The sequence below is a fragment of the Pezoporus wallicus genome, unplaced genomic scaffold, assembly GCF_028554395.1.
Source record: "Pezoporus wallicus isolate ANWC-B61680 ecotype Strahan unplaced genomic scaffold, APGP_CSIRO_Pwel_v1 contig_3489, whole genome shotgun sequence".
Classification (NCBI taxonomy): domain Eukaryota; kingdom Metazoa; phylum Chordata; class Aves; order Psittaciformes; family Psittacidae; genus Pezoporus; species Pezoporus wallicus.
Window position 1 is genome coordinate 490371 of NW_026635093.1, and position 16558 is coordinate 506928.

At 38.3% G+C, this 16558-nt stretch overlaps 1 long non-coding RNA gene across 3 annotated transcripts in view; it reads right to left on the reverse strand.

The window, feature by feature from the left end:
• LOC130595405 (uncharacterized) overlaps positions 1–16558 on the reverse strand; it is a 112919-nt gene that overhangs the window by 54816 nt on the left and 41545 nt on the right. The gene's annotated exons all lie outside the window — the stretch shown is intronic.

Genomic DNA, 16558 nt, shown 5'->3' on the forward strand with positions numbered 1-16558 from the left:
CTGCTTCCTACAGAGCTGACTTTGACCAAACCTGATACAATGTGCTAGTCAAATGTCACCAAACAAATGTTGGTTTGGCCTTCCCTCTGAACATTTTATTCAGGTAGTTGGAAGTAGAAATTACATTTTAGCTTTACAACACAAATCCTTTTGTAATTATTTTTCATAATATATGTAAGACTTGAAAAGAAATGTTTGTTTCTATTTCTTCAAAAATTGTTAAATTAAATAGTACTAGTTCCTGCTGGCTCGTTTCCAACTGGTCTTTTCTTATGCACGTTTATACATGTAAAAGTGGGATTTCAAAAGTCAACTTCTTGCTGGTCATATTTTCTTTATTTTTGAACCAAAGTTTGTAACTCTCACCTCAAAGAGGAAATACAAATTTTATTAATAAAATCAAGTCTTGTCTACCTGGATTGGTCATTATCTTTTTTCAGCGTCCAGAGTTCATCCACTGTCATTACTGTCACTTCACTCTGCTTCCAGACCATCCAGACTAAAAGTACTCTTACTACGTGTCCTGGCAAGCACTGAGCAACAGTACTGAGAAGAGAAATGTTAATAGAAAAGACACTGATCTGGCCATTGGCAGTATGCAGCAAGGCTGACAGGTTCTCATTTAGTTTGTATGGATTTGTAGCTGCAGCAGTACACACAATATTATCAAACACAAGATGGGAACCCAGTAGTCTTTCCAAAGCCACTCTTTTACAACCTGGAATGACCAACTGCTTCACAATCTCATGTTTATCCTTCTAGGATCCCATAAGGTAAGTAAACCATTTATTGACAAGAGCTAGGTCAAGACCTAGAAAATACTGAAACACAACATTTCCAGTGTTTTAGGTAGTGGAACCAGAAACAGCAATGGGTCCAAGCTAGAGACATGACCTGTGTCACCTGAGTCCTCTTCCAAAATAATTTATGTGATTTTTTTAATCTGCTAACTGATTTGGCAAGTCAGGATTAGGCTGCAGCAGATTGGTGCAGCAATAGAGTGTAACGATGTATGCAAGGAGACAAACGAACCCAGATTTTTTTCCAGTATTAGTTAACATATCTTGCTAATGTTCATGTTGACAATGTTTCAAAGGAGGAAATGAACTTGAGTCTTTCTACATCTCTCAGGCAAGGCCTTAGCCAGGTACCTTACTGTTTACCCTTGCCATGAACACATCTCTCCACCTCTTGATTCTAATGCCTCTTTGTCCATTCTCTGTTTCAATACACTCTTGTTCTCTCGAAGTTTCTGATTAAAGGAGGAAAATTGCCATTATGTGTTCTTGTCTTCAAGCAAAAAGTACATATTTATTTTTCTCCCAACAGAAGTCTCATCAGTGCTCTAAAAACCCAACAAAGAGCTCTTCAGAACAGAAAATGTCACATAAAAACTCACACATTTAGTCTTTCTGTGACATTCGGTAGTCCAGTCCTATGAGCCATAAAAACGTAAAGCTTCAGATTCATCAGTGTTGTTACTAAAAAACTTAAAACTATGTAAGCTAAAATGCCTTACTCAACCAAGTCCGTAAGAAAACAAGGCTCAACATTTTTTACACCAGAAATCAAAACCCTGTGTAATCACAAACAGATTAAAACTGTCAGATGACAATTCTGTTGCTATATGACAGCTGGATTTTACCTCTAGCAGCTGACAGACTTTTGAGAACATGGATTTTCTGTGATGGTGCAATATCACCCTCCCTCAGAGCAAATTGGACAGTTTTTCTTCTCTGTTCTCTCTCCGAACAGCGAAGAGCCACACTGGAGGTGGTGTAATGAAGATGGGTTCTTCACTGCAAATGCAGGTGTTGCTGTCATGTTGCATGGAGATTGAGTGAGTGGGCACACAGGAAACACAACAAATATTACAGATAGAGGCAGTGTTCTGTTCAGAATAATGCAGACATATCTGAAGATTTAAATGACAAGCTACAACTAAGGAGGTATAAACTGTCCTGTGTATACGTGTAGTTTCTCCTTTTTCTCCCCGCTTTCCTCTTTTTTAACCCAGGACAGGGCAATATCAATTAACCACGACTGGCACATCTCTTGGAAAACTGCATGTAATGTAAGGAAGGTATTTTTTTCAGTCTAAGTGGGCAGTCATTATAGCTAGAAGACATCAGCAGTCACCCTGTGACACAGAAAGCTACCAGCTGTTCAAAAAACAGGCATAGTTCTTTGCTTAAGATTCCTCCCCTTAGGAACAGCATTGTTAAATTAAAATGAAGCTTCACATGCTAATGATTGGTAGGAGATGCCTTAATAGCCATTGATTTCCTATTACAAACACATTCCGTCTTCTGTGAATGAACATCTTTTATTGTACATGCACCAAGAATAACTTGAAAATGACAAGGGCAGGATATTACATGTCATGTCTATCGTATTTACTTGGAAAGGTATCTTATTTGTGATCCTTTTCTAGGCACATGAATGATCAAAGAGGCTTATTGCTAATTCGGTAAAAAGCAATGCCTGGGATTGCCCCGACCCAGGTGCAGGACCTTGCACTTGGCTTGGTTGAACTTCATGAACATATTTCTCCACTGCTTTCTTACTTCCTTTTTCCCCCTATATTTTTCTCCTTTCTGTTGTACACTGAGAACCATTTTGCCTTGGTTTTATTGCGCCTTTCTTTTCTACTCAACTGTCAGTACTGTCCTCAGCTCCCGTCCTCTAGTACATGGGTAAAGAATCTCAGTGTGGAGACCACTGGACTTTCTCCTACCAGTCAAATATTTTTCAGTTAGTTTGAAGAAAAATACCTCATCATTTCCAATGGAAACATCACAGTTAAAAAAAGGGGAAAAGTGGTCAGGTGAAACACACTTGGCTCTGTTCAGAAATGGGCTCTGTTCTGGTTCTGACAGTAAACAGCTCTGATCTTTATATCTGTGTATTGAGCAAGTCTGCAGTCCTAGATCGAAGTGGCTATTTCTAAAATCTTTCTGAGGAATAATAGAGGACTAAGTGACCAAATCAGAAAGTGACTGCGAATGTTATGAAGATTATATATTTATGCATTCTCCTGAGCCTTCGCATCGTGCTGTGTTATCTTGTGAGCCAATTTGGACCATGGGACCACAAAGCAGAGCTACTTTCTCACCTCAGCTGTCATTGAGATGATATTCTAATACAAAAAGACATAGGCTCAAGAGACTGTCTGAAAAGAATATAAAACCTTTTATTTTTGTTAATATTTGACAGATTTTATGTCAGTAAAAATAACTTCATTCTAAATCTCTCCACTTCTCATTCACTTAACATACTTTATGTGTTGTAAACAACAGTGCCTGCTCTAAAAGTCATTCAAGTCAGGGATTATACCCTAGCTGACTTCACTGGGCTTTCTTTGTAAGATTCTGAGTAAACTAACAAGTAACAAACTAGTATCTGTGTCTGAAACACTACTTGTATTGGAACACTGTTATTGTTATTTGTTAGTCCTATCCACAGTTTCAACATTTAGTTAATATTTTCCATTAAAAAACTCAGGCTTATTGCTCTGCTCTATGTTTACTTTTAACTTGTGCATCAGAGAGCATGAGCAGGCTCAGAAATCAATATACAGCCACAATAACATGCTTCCAGACTCACTAAACATAAAATCTATCCAGGCCATATGGACATCCAGATTAGGAGTAAGCAATGACCAGGGCTGCTCAAGTTCTGTGTCTTTTACCCGACCATAGACAAGCATATGGGTCAGGGAGCACTACAGTCCTCCCAACGACTGTCTTTGCAACAAAAGTCAGATGAAAACAACAGGAAGATCAGCTCATGTTGATGACCATGTGAAACCTCCGTCTGCACATTAGTGTTAGTCCATTTCATTTTCTAAACCCATTAACTTCAAAACAAAGCCGTAATATCTTGAGGACCCACATTTGAACTAGTGCCACATTTTTCCATGACTATTTTCCTGGAGAAACCAATAAAAATCCTAAAAAGAAAAGGACAGTAAACATTAACTGATGATACCTGAAAAATGTCCTGATTAAATGATTCTTGACTATTTCAAGCCATTATGCGGTTTTGCATATGTGCATTCATTTCTTCTGTTTTGTATAATCTTCCTGATGACTGTGTGCACAAATGTTCCATGTAGAAACAGCAGCTAGCCAGTGTGATTACTCGTTAAATTTAATGAGTAGGTTGGAATTATCTAGTATAAAACTAAGATGAAAGTGAAATCACAAATTTGAAAGCATCTAAGGGCTGAAACATATGCAAGCAAATTTAGTTGATACCATCTTAATATGCACACTGATAAATACTTCATATAGATAGACAGCAAATTTGGATGCACATTACCCAAGTGGAACTCAGCTGTGACGGTGTATGAAATCATACATTTAACTCTAATGGGACACATAACACAGAGGAAGCAAACCAATCAAAGTACTTCAGGGCTGTCTCGCTGTTTCAACACTGGAATATTTTCATGGCATAGGCAGCATTAGCCAGATAGCATCCAGCCTTTTTCTGTTTAAACACAGGAAAGGAGTAGAGCGTTTGATGTATGCTTTCAAATTCCTGTGAATAAACGTGGCCAACTCCCACACAGAGAGCACAAGGCTGCATCAAGGCAGAAAAGGGCAAAAGCACATGGCAAGTGAATGCTATGTACTGGTCACAGAGCCACACATTCAAACAGATAGATTCAAATCTATTAACTCTGCAGTGTCAAGTAAAAGAAACCCACAAAATCAAATCACAAAATAAGAACCCAGCCTTCTCCTCCTTCAGACACACGAACCCACTGTGTGTCCTCTGACTATGTGTCCGTGGTGTACAGGGATCAGTTCCACCTCTGGCTTGTGTTTTTTCCTGTCATGCCATGCAAACACTTCCCATGAGTCGACACCAATCTCTGATGAGTTTAGTGTATGTAATGTACAGCAAGAAACCTTTTCAAAGAGTAAAGGGAAAGAAAGGGGTTATTTCTTTTCTTTACCCGGGTGTTTCGGTTGCTAGAAGGGGCTGCACAGTTCTGAAAAACCTCAGTAGCTGTGGGACTTCTGAGAGCAGGTGAGCAAAAATGAACAATATTCAAACAACTCTATAAACTAACCAGGGATATGTGTCATTGGTTTTGAAACACCCTTTGAAGAGTTTTTGCACTGAAAACTCTTCCATTGAGACTAAAAGTCATATTAAGTCTGACAGTTTTGATTGAAAACCAATCAGGTTTTTGTGGCTGAGCCTGGGAGCTACCTTTCAGCAAACTTATTCCTGGATTAATTGCTGCTGGAGCTCACCACACATGATAATTCCAGAATCTTTCCACTATTGTCTTCATCTGTCAGGTTAAATTCATCTTTTTTTTATGTGACACCCATTAAACAGTGTGAAAAAGAAGGACAAGCTTTGTTACTCAAAAATACAGAGCTGTTACTGTCCACAAGTCTGCTTTTGCACTTGCTGAAATATATAGGACATTTCATCACAACTTTTAAGACAAGCAATTGAAGACAAGGAATCCTCTTGTCCACAGTCCATCTCCTTTAAGGACCATGTCAAGGAGTCTTCTGCATTCAGTTTTAGGATGTTTCTAGGTAACATGCAACAAAGTAAAGAGACCTGCTCCAGTCCTACACATAGACAAGCAGCAAATTAACAGCAGTGTTGTAAGACTAGGCTTTCTTCCCCTCAGTTCTCCTTAGCAAAAAAAAAAACCAACCCTAATTCACCCTTAATGAGATAGGATCTACTTATGCAGGAAATGCAAGGATACATTCCAAACACCTAGGAATGAAAGGAGAGAAAGGTTAAGATGGTTTTGAGCTGTATCCCTCCTGGAACTAAATGCAAATTCTCCATCTGTTAGATGCTTCCAGAATATCAGGAAAAAAATACACAAAAAGGGGGAAAAAAACCCAACACCACCTTAGTTTTGTGTGTATGCTTTCGTGAAAACACTACTAAATTGAAAAACATTGTTTGTGGAGTAAATTAAAGCTTGATGTATCTTACAGGTCTTAAAGTAAATCCAAAGGAATTGTTTCAGTAGACTTAGGTTTCCTGGATATGGGTGCAATACATTTCATTTCTTTTCAGCTTCTAAAAGCTTTTAGGTGATGTTTGGAAAAAGTATGCCTGCAGTCAATAATAACTCATCATAAACATATGGCAGTATAAAATACACAAAAGATACTTTTATTGAAGTGACTCACAAATATAAGTTCATACAAAGATAAGAAGTACATTCACTCTTCACTGTGGTGGTATCAATGACTTACAAAGACTTTTGGTCTAACTTCACATCATTTCATGTTTTGTGCTAGTATCAAACCAACACCGAAGATTGCTGCTGAAGGTTGATGCCATGGTAAGTGAAAGGAAAATCAGAGCTATTCTGCTTTCCTGACTGCTATTATGGTAATGCGATCAGTACCTTGACAGCTGCTAAGAAGAATAATTTTCCTGATTGACTTTTCTTCAAACCTAAGGCTGTGGGCAATCAAAGGAAATATGAACATCTGGCTGAGCTTTTGATTGCCGTGCTCACTGATATAGTGCACCCAAATACGCAACAATTAGTCAGCACAGCTTGTGTCAAAAGACCCATCAAGTTAGTTCAAATTAAGTCAGGATAAATTGAAGCCAATTGGCATTCATGCATATTTGTACGCATAGTTTAAATAAGCTTCTTCTGCAGTACATTAGCATTTATTTACAAGGAAAACACATGCAAAGTTTTGTGGTTTAAGTATTAAATTCAAGTATTAAGTATTTTCACTTCTTAAAGCCAAATTCCTGGAAAAACTCGGTATCCTTTGGAAAGGCATTTCAAGACTCTCCAAGGTAAAAGTTCCTATTTCTTGCTAATAGGTTTCACAAATTTGGAGAAATTACTCAGAAGTATTTTGTCAGTAACAATTACAATAATACTTGACTGGTGTTTGGGTAAACTTAATAAATAAGGTAGTAGTCAAGATAACTACCCAACTGTAGCAAGAAAGTTCTAAAACGGAAAGCTTAGTTTTCATCATGTTTTCACTTGATGCTAAGTGCAGAACTCTGGGAATACATATTTCCTTTCCAAAATACTAGTATTCCTGTCTGGATCCTATTTATTGCAACAGGAAGTTAAATTGCGTAAGAACCTGAGATTAAAACTTAATCGAAGGTGAAAGTCAAAGCTAAAGTTGTGTGCTTGAATTTTTACAAACAAACTTTAAAAAAGAAAGTACATTTGATTGTTTAAATTCTAGGTCCTTGCAGTAAATAAATTTAAGTCTTTGTTTGGCAGGTAGAGATACTATCGTGTCCAAGTTAAACTTTTAAGATTTTATTTGTAAATTGGGGGTGGAAATCTGTTCTTGCTAGCAAAATAGTGACAGGCTGTGTGTCTGGGGTGCTATCAGTGCTCCACTAACTACAGGTGAAATATACTGTAATCTCTGCTCTATCTCAGTTAGCTCGATCTGACCTGATTCTAAAATCCTACTAAAAAAATCCCAGGAATTGTTCTGCAACACATTCAGATGTATTCACCTAAAGTTAATTCAAAACAGTGTTTCTCACACCATGTGATAGGAAAGGGTCATACACATAGCCCCAGCTGCAGCATTACTTGTGGAGTAGGTACCTCACACTGCCTATGGCCCCGAGTTCCCAGAGGAGAAGGTTAGGTGAGCCAGCTCATAAGCATGGGACTAGACATGGTGCATTATCAACTGCCACAGGTGCAGCGAGTGTGGCCAAGCACCTCTTATGTTCTTTTTTTTCTCTGAGGGTCCACTTTTTCTGGAGCCAAGAAATAGGCTTTTTTTGCTATTGACTGACTCCCAGGAACAGTAAGAATCCAAAACCCTCAAGAATGTTCAGGTCAATTATGGTTCTGCCTTCCTAGATCAAGGATTAGCTTGTGATCCATAACTTCAAACAGCCTTCCAGAGCTGTTTTCTTTCAGTTCTTTCCTTTAAAATACTACCCTCTCTTACATACCCATCTTCTGATTCAGAGCTTAAGAGTTCTTCTATTAGTGTTACCTTTAGAAATATATTTGATGAGAAATCCCTTGGATAGCCTGATGATATGGTCCAGTTGCTGTCAGGTGCACAGACTCTTTACGAATGATACTCAAAAATCAATACCAACCCTTCAATGCCTTCAAGGGATGTAGAGTCACTTAATACTAGTGACTGTCTCCAACAAATGAATGTTTAGTGATCATTCTGCAGTGGCCTGGAAGTCCAAATCCCTCTTAATAACTCTCAAAATGGGCTCATGCTGGAAAATGTAAAAGTATCCCTAGCAAGGAGGCCAGTAGCTATGCTTTCTGGCTAGTCAACTACTTCTTTGCTCCATTGCTTGTGCATTATTGGCCTAAGATTTTGGAAAAGAAAGACTGCTAATACAAAAAAAAAAGAAGTTCCAAAATAGTAGGTCAGCATTTCAGATGTGTTCAGCGCACAAAGGAACACTACGCACCACAGGAGAATCAGCTTGCATCTCCTCACTTTGCCTGGTTTATTTAGGGATTTTAAAAGTAAACTAAGGAGAATACAACGTGGTTATAGGTAAAAAAATCATCCCAAATCACAGACAACAAAGCAGCATTTGTAGTTACGGATTCTGAAATCTAGTCTCTGGGTAATGCAGCCTGCTTGCTTGAAATTACTAGCAGGAACAGTGGAATGTTTAGCAAAGTTTGAGGTAACGTGGCAATTAGTTTATCAATAAGACTCTGAATATAATGTGGACTATTTTTTTAAATCCATTTGCAGCAGCATGCAATGAATAAACCAGTTAAAATCTCAAAATGTATTTGAAATTTCTTTTTTCAAAGCTCACTCTTATTTTTACTGTGACACAATCGAGCACTGATTGTGCAACTGAGATTTCCCACCCTCAAATTTACATCAGTGAGAAAAAAAATCTGAATGTAAGAGCAGTCTTCTGTTTATTGACATGCATGCAAACCATTCATTAAATTGTACGTCCTTATCTAGCTACTATTGATTTTCTTTCACAGCAGTTTGCTGATGTTCACTGCCAAACTGACAGAAATTGCCAGCCATGGTTTTAAGTGTCTTATCACTTCCAATATTTGAACTTCATACACAATATAAGAAGACAATCGATAGCAAGTACAGTCCACACAAAGTGGTCCACTATCTCCTACAGACTTGTTGCCTTGAATTATTTGCCCATCCTCTAAGATACACAAAGGAGTGGTTTCAATATCTATTACGTTTGCTAAAAGATCAGCCTTTTCTTTAAGTCTGCTCCTTGCTTGAATCCATTCTTTCCCAATACATACAAATCACTGTCAGAAATTGTAGTCATGACAAAGTCCTGTCTTTCCACAGAATTCTTGGAAAACAGGTGTCCCAACTTTCATAAGAAGGTTCTTCAGATACAGAGTCAAACTTGTAACACTTATGTAATAAGAAATAATGAATACTTATCAACACTTTAGAGTAAAAACATTGGAAAGAATTGTCCATACACACACACAGATCTACTCTCAGTGATGCCACTTGCTAGAATACCCAAAGAAGTAATGGTATAGTGAGAAAAACAGCTCTGGAAATATAAAGATGATTTTGTATGTTAACAGTAGAAGTACAAAATAAAGATCAGAGAACTCACAACTTTTTGTTCTTTTTTTCTTAATGCTGCCTTGGATTTAAAGTATTTTTATTTCAACCATCTCTCAAGTATTAAATTTTCTTTCCTACTAGTATACAAAATGAACTGTCTTAGCAAGTTTACAAAAACCCAAAAACCTTTGGGAAGGCACAGGGTACCTCCATGTGAACTCCACTGCTCCTTTAACCATGATAAAATCATTAGCATGATTTTTTCCTTTGTGCATAATAGAGTATATATAGTATATTTGTGCGTAATATGGTATATTACTATAGCAAATGCTTGTTGCAACTGGAAGTATGCTGTGCCATCTAGCAGCTGACAGTTTAATGTATGCAATGCATAAAGAGTAGCCTAGAGAATGTATTGCAGTTTCACTGAAAACAGTTCTCTGAACTGGCCGCTCTATTTGTGATGTCTGCTCTCTTAGGTCATTCTGGTAGCTTTGGGTTTTTTTATTTCTAAGTACTTAAGGAGCAAACATTATGCCCAAATATATTCTCTGCAATAAGCATATGTTGGTGAAATAAATTATACAAAGTACCTACCCAGGAGTAAAATTAAGTTTTACAGGCATGAATGAGTGGTACCAGAGCTATGAGATTCAGGGAACTCTTTACATTGCAGTTATTAGTGATATGATAATAATACGGAACCTTAAGCAAGCTGTTGACTGAATCAGTCAAGTCCATCTCACTTCTATGTTAGTGAAGTCATTTTATTCTCATAAACTGATCTAAGTCCATTAAGACAGCCTTTTTGCTTTGCAGAGTTTATAGTCATTACATTTCCCTCCATTCATCTTCATTCAAAGCAGCACTCAGCCACCTTGGTGCTTATTACTGTTAACAAGAACATGGTCTACCTTATACAGCGTCAAATGAAATCAGACACGGTCATGTGTATGATAGCAATAGAAACTGCACCAGCATGCATGATGTTATCAGGTAGATGAGAAATATAAATGAAGGATGAAATGCAGTTTAAGTGAACACTCAGATGGAAAACAAATGTGCTGTTGCAGACAAACATTCCTGAAGCAGCTGCATAGGAATCCTCCTTCACTTGTAATTCTTGTTATGGGACTGAAAACCAGAAGAAATCAGAATTGTTAAGCAATGGGGAAATAGCAGATATTTTCACCAGAACTGGTTCTATTACAACAAAATCCGCTCCTTCAGTGACAAGACAGACATTATAAAACATACGGGGTTAACTGCATGAGCATCCTAAAAGCTTGCATATTAAAACTGTTCATTTGGCTGAGAGACTAATAGGCCTAAAAGCTTGCTAGCTCGTTTTAACACCTTCTGTTTTTTCTCGTTAATACTGGCATTGATGTTCAGTTATTAGTGTAGAAGATTATCGTATTTACAAAACCTTGCTACTTTTTCCTTTTAGAGAACACATCTAAATGATTTCTGAATATCTAGCAGATGTTCAAGAGATTCAGTTCTTGGAAAGATGCAGCAGTGCCTTTAAGCACAAGACCATTTGAAGCATCTCTACAACCTCTAGCTACTAAGCCTAAAAACAAAAACTCTTCTTGAAGATACCATCTCATATAGGTAGTGGCTTTATCCTCTGCATTAGCTTGTGCTGATCATTGAGGAGTCAGGATCCTAGAGACTAATCCCATATAGCACTGCAAAGTCCAGATGTGAAGTTTGTCCCCAGTATTTACCATGCCCAACATTTCCAGTGCTGCTTCTGACATTACAGTCTTACTACCAGTCCTTGGATTCCAACCTTTGCTAATAGAAGAAATGTAACTACCGGGGCCTAAGAATATGAATGGGAGAGGATAATTTTGCCTTTTACAGTTCTGAGCTTAAGTTTAAAATGCACACTCAATGAAGGATGGCAGTTTGCCTGAATATTCCCCACTTCACTAAAGACTCAACATTTATTAGGGTTTCAGGTTTGTCCTCTCAGCTCTCATCCAATGAGATAATGGGGTCTGTGCATAGATAGTAAATTTAATGCTCTTTTGGAAGCAAAGTGGTTTGTCACTGTGCAGCAGCAGATGGGCTTGAGGAATATAAGGACCTGCTGAGATCACATCAGGTGCAGATGTGTTTTAGGAACATTTGCCATTTTAATTTTCTCTGAAATACATTTACAAGTAAAAATGTTTGTAGGATAAAAACCATCTTCATTAAGGATGGATGCCTGTATGCACTCCTTTCCTTTCTGTATGCCTTACTCTCTTTCCACATTAGCCATAGTTAATAAGATGATCAAAGTGAACTTTAATCGCACGTGCATAAGCAGCTGGTAGGCTAAAAGAAATTACTTATCTCTCACTAGCACAGCAGTCCCATATCTCTACATGGAGGTGATAACAGAGATTTGAGACTAACAAGAGTGATGATACCCAAACTCAGAATTCCTCAATCCATCATCTGGGTCTAATCACAACTACCTCCCAGCCAACAACAGAGACTGCTCTGGTGTACAACAACAAACTGGGATTTTGTGAGTAAGCAGCATTGTCCTGGAGATGATAGATTTGTGTCCTTGTATAGAAAATAAGCTCCTACAGTCTATGTATTTTAAGGCAAAAATGGAGCTGGTTCTGATGACTGAGGGTACAAGGATGCTAATGCATAAAAACTTTCTTCAGTTCAAAACTCCCAACTTTATTTTAAAACCTCAAACAGTATTATAATCAGAAATCCGTTGTCCTTCCCAAGTTAGGTTACACACTACACATTGCATTCTCATACACAAACTTGACTTCAGTTACAGATTAATGACCATTGTGCTCTCTGTGTGGGAAGATCATAGGAGATCCCGGATCACAGTGAGTCTCAGATCATAGAGGGTATCAGCTTCAACAAAAATGTAAAATGGAGACAGAAACTTCTGGACACAGACTATAACTGAACCGAAAACAAGCACCCGAGTGGTTTGCCATCGCCTGGTGAAGCCCATTTTAGTTCTAATAATGTGTTAAAAAGAGTCTTGACTGCAAGTTTCTCCTTGTCCTGAGTTCAGCAGTAGCAGTCATTTTTCTCCTTCTTAGTAGCTGGTGCAGTGCTGTGTTTTTGACTTTCAGCCTGGGAACAGCGCTGATAACACCGATGTTTTTAGTTGTTGCTCAGTAATGTTTACTCTGACCAAGGACTTTGTGAGGCTCATGCTCTGCCAGGGAGGAGGGGAAGCCAAGAGGAAGCCGAGACAGGACACATGAACCAAACTATCCAAAGAGGTATTCCATACCACAGCACGTCATGCCCAGGATGTAGAACTGGGGGCAGTCCCCCAAAGGGCTAGATCACTGCTTGGGTATGGTTGGGTATAGGTCTGCTGGTGGCGAGCAGTTGTATTCTCTTCCCTTATTATTTCCCTTACCATTATTATTATTGGTGGCAGCAGTAGTGGTTTGTGTTATACCTTAGTTACTGGACTGTTCTCATCTCAGCCTGTGGGAGCTACATTCTTTTCATTCTCCTCCCATCCCTCTGGGAGCACAGGTAGGAAGGGGGAGTGGGAGAGCAACTACGTGGTTCTGAATTACTGACTGGACTTAAACCACGACACTCCTAATTTGTCTTTATGGCTCTAGAACAATTGAGAAATGGTAACCAAAATTTCTCTTAAACCACATATTCAGATGGTCAGGATTCTAACAAATGAAATTATTTTAAACACAGAATACCTTCCAAAGTACCTTCCAAATCATTGAGATTCCCTTACTGAGAAGAAGGTAAGGAGTGAGTTTCCAAAGTCATTCATATGCATTAAGAGACTTGCATTCACTATCAGCCAGATATACTCCTTTGTTGAAGTACATGATAAAGATTTGGGAAAAATCACATGCTGTGAGGAGTCTTCCTTAAGTCACCAGTAATTAGTTCCCATAAGAACACTGTTCCCACAGGATGCAGCTAGAATTTGAAGATGCAAAAAGATTTCAAAGAGATAATTGGTACTAGATTATCCACTACGCTGTGATTTCTGTATTAACATTTTAAACTATCTTACTCTAAATATAAAGTGATAAATTCAGTAATTTGCAAGTTATTTTAGCAACAATTCAGTTATTGCCAAATTTAGGGCAATGATTTAGTTATCTATGACTTGAAAATACAATATATATGTTTTCACTATTGTCATGGTTTAACCTCAGCTGGCAACTATATACTACACAGTTGCTCACTCCCTCCCTCCCCTAGGTGTGATGTGGGATGGGAAGGAGAATTGGGAATTGATAACCTTAGCCCAGCCACCCAGAGATGGCAGACATCACATCAGGAAACATATATGCCTAGTAAGGTATGATGTAACTCTGAGACCAAACGCAACAAATCTGAGGACAAATAAATCAACATTGCGACCAGAGACAATTAAACTGATATGATGAATGCTCATAACAAATTCAGTTTAACACATGCTGGTGAGATCTATTGTTAATTCAAACCTTCAAGCCCCACACTCGATGCCAAAAAGGACTACATTTTAAACCCAGCTTTAAGCACCACTCAACCACTTGTTATTTCCTCCTCCTGCCCTGGTGAGATGCTGAGGAGAATTGCCCAGTGATTTGAGACTGAAATAATTGAAATAAACTAAGATATAGTAATATTCATGATCATCATAATGAAAAGGAAGACAACGGGGAGGAATAAAACCCCAAAACACAAGTGATGCACAATATGGTTGCTCACCACCCACTGACTTATGCCCAGCCCATCCCCAAGAAGCAACTGGCATCTTCCGGTCAACTCCCCTCAGATTTTATATTGAGCGCTATGTTCTACGCTATGGACTATCGCTCTGGCTAGTTCAGGTCAGCTGTCCTGGCTGTGCTTCCTCCCAGCTTCTTTTGCCACTCGTCACAGCAGAGCATGAGAGACTGAAAAGTCCTTGACTTAGACTAAGCACTACATAGCAGCTATGAAAACACCAGTGTGTTATCAGCATTATTCACATACTAAATCCAAAACACAGCATTGCGCCACCTACTAGGGAAGAAAATTAACTCTGTCACAGCTGAAACCAGGATAGCTTTGAATGTCCCTTAAATGTAAGAAAAGAAAATTATATTTTCCACTTAGAACGGTGCCTGAAAGGGTTCATTTCCCTTTTCCCACTTGTTTACTCTCTAAAAAATGTATGTTGTCTGTATAAAAGTACACTATTCTGAGAAGTAACTATTTTTTCTTCCCTGATTATACTGCAAGATTCACTGACAGCAGAAAAAACAAACCAAGCCCCACAGTGGGATTTTGTCATTTTTTGTAACAGGACAACAAGAGCCAGGTTGCTACTGTTCATATTTTTAAAATCTGGAGATTTATGGTGCTAGCCAATATCAAAGGCATTAGATATGTAGCAATAATCTTCTTCTTGAACAGGGATTTTCCCATATTTTTGGACTGAAACCTCAAAGAGAGTGATACTTGAATCATCATGATTCCACTATGAAACAAGAAAATGGGATCTGTATTAACCAGACTCAGAATTCAGTGACTATATCAACTCCCTATGTGAAAAAAAGTTGTCATCTGCTCCAGTTGTCCATAAGCAATACTAACATCCTCCTTCTGTGTGTCCCTATTTCCCCCGCTTTAGTTTTAAATCCTTCTCTTCACATACCAGTATCCCCATATTTTTAATTGATGTCTTCCAAATTACTCTTGGCTGTTCATCTCATCAACATACGGTAGCTCTGCTGGCTGGTGCCACAGATCTCATAGCTGGGGACTGATTATGTACCATCTTGTAGCTGGCACAGTTATTTTACATGTCTTTAAGGCCATTACCATACCTCACCATCTCAGAATACCCTCATAAATGAGGAAGTTTTCTCCAGATTTATTTAAAGAACTTGAGCTTAAATTTGCTCACTCTAGTGGGTCATAGTTTCAAATGTTAAAATAAAGCTCAATACTAAATCTGTCATTATCATTCTAATCCTCCCATTCTGATCTCGGAACTTCCACCCAATCTGGAAATTTCTGTTATATTCAAAAGGGGGAATTTATAAGACAAATAAACTATTAAATTCTCAGATTTTTTTTTTTTTTTCCCTCCAAAAAGAAGATGAAAGGTATATTTCTACTCTCTAAAGATAGGGATAGAATTTTTAGCAGGGTCTGTTGTGAAGGATGAGGGGTAATGGGTATAAACTGAAAGAGGGGGGGGCTGTAAAGAGACTGGATGTGAGGAAGAAATTCTTCACACTGAGAGGGGCAAAACACTGGCATAGGCTTCCCAAAGAGGTGGTGGATGCCCCATCCCTGAAGACATTCCAGGCCAGGCTGGATGTGGTTCTGAGCAACCTGATCCAGTTGAAGATGTCCCTGCTCATTGCAGGGGTTGGACAAGATGAGCTTTGAAGGTCCCTTTCAACCTGAACCATTCTGTGATTCTACCTTAGAGCTGTTCAATAATAATGTTTGTAAGCTAAGAAATAAGCAGAGCTGTTCATCTGAGTTTTTCTAAGTATTCTTATGCTAGCATTTTTTATGACAATTACTTCTTCAAGCGAAGCAAACCCTGGAGAAAAATAAAACTGCAGTGAATACAGATGTAATGTTAAATAACAGACACTCTAAATGTGAATGTTTTAGTAATAATTTACAAGTATTTTAACATGTCAGGCAGACAGGAAATACTTTGAAAATCAAATTTTATTTCCCTGATATTTGACTTTCTGCATTAGAATATATGGGGCTGAAATGCCAGGCATCAAATCAAGTGCAAGGGCTTTGTGTGTGTGCCTATGTCTTATTGCGGTGGTGAGGATGTTGACCTCAGCTTCCCCTTGGGTAAACTGCAGAATTTGGACAACTTCATAATCCTACTGGTAATTTCTAGGCTCTAAGCTATTACCATAAAAAGCATTAGCAGCTGTCTTCCTGAGAGAGTGTTCCTGAGGCAGTCTGAGTTAATTATTAAAGGCATAGCAGGTTTTATGCTGCTGTCTGTCTCCTAC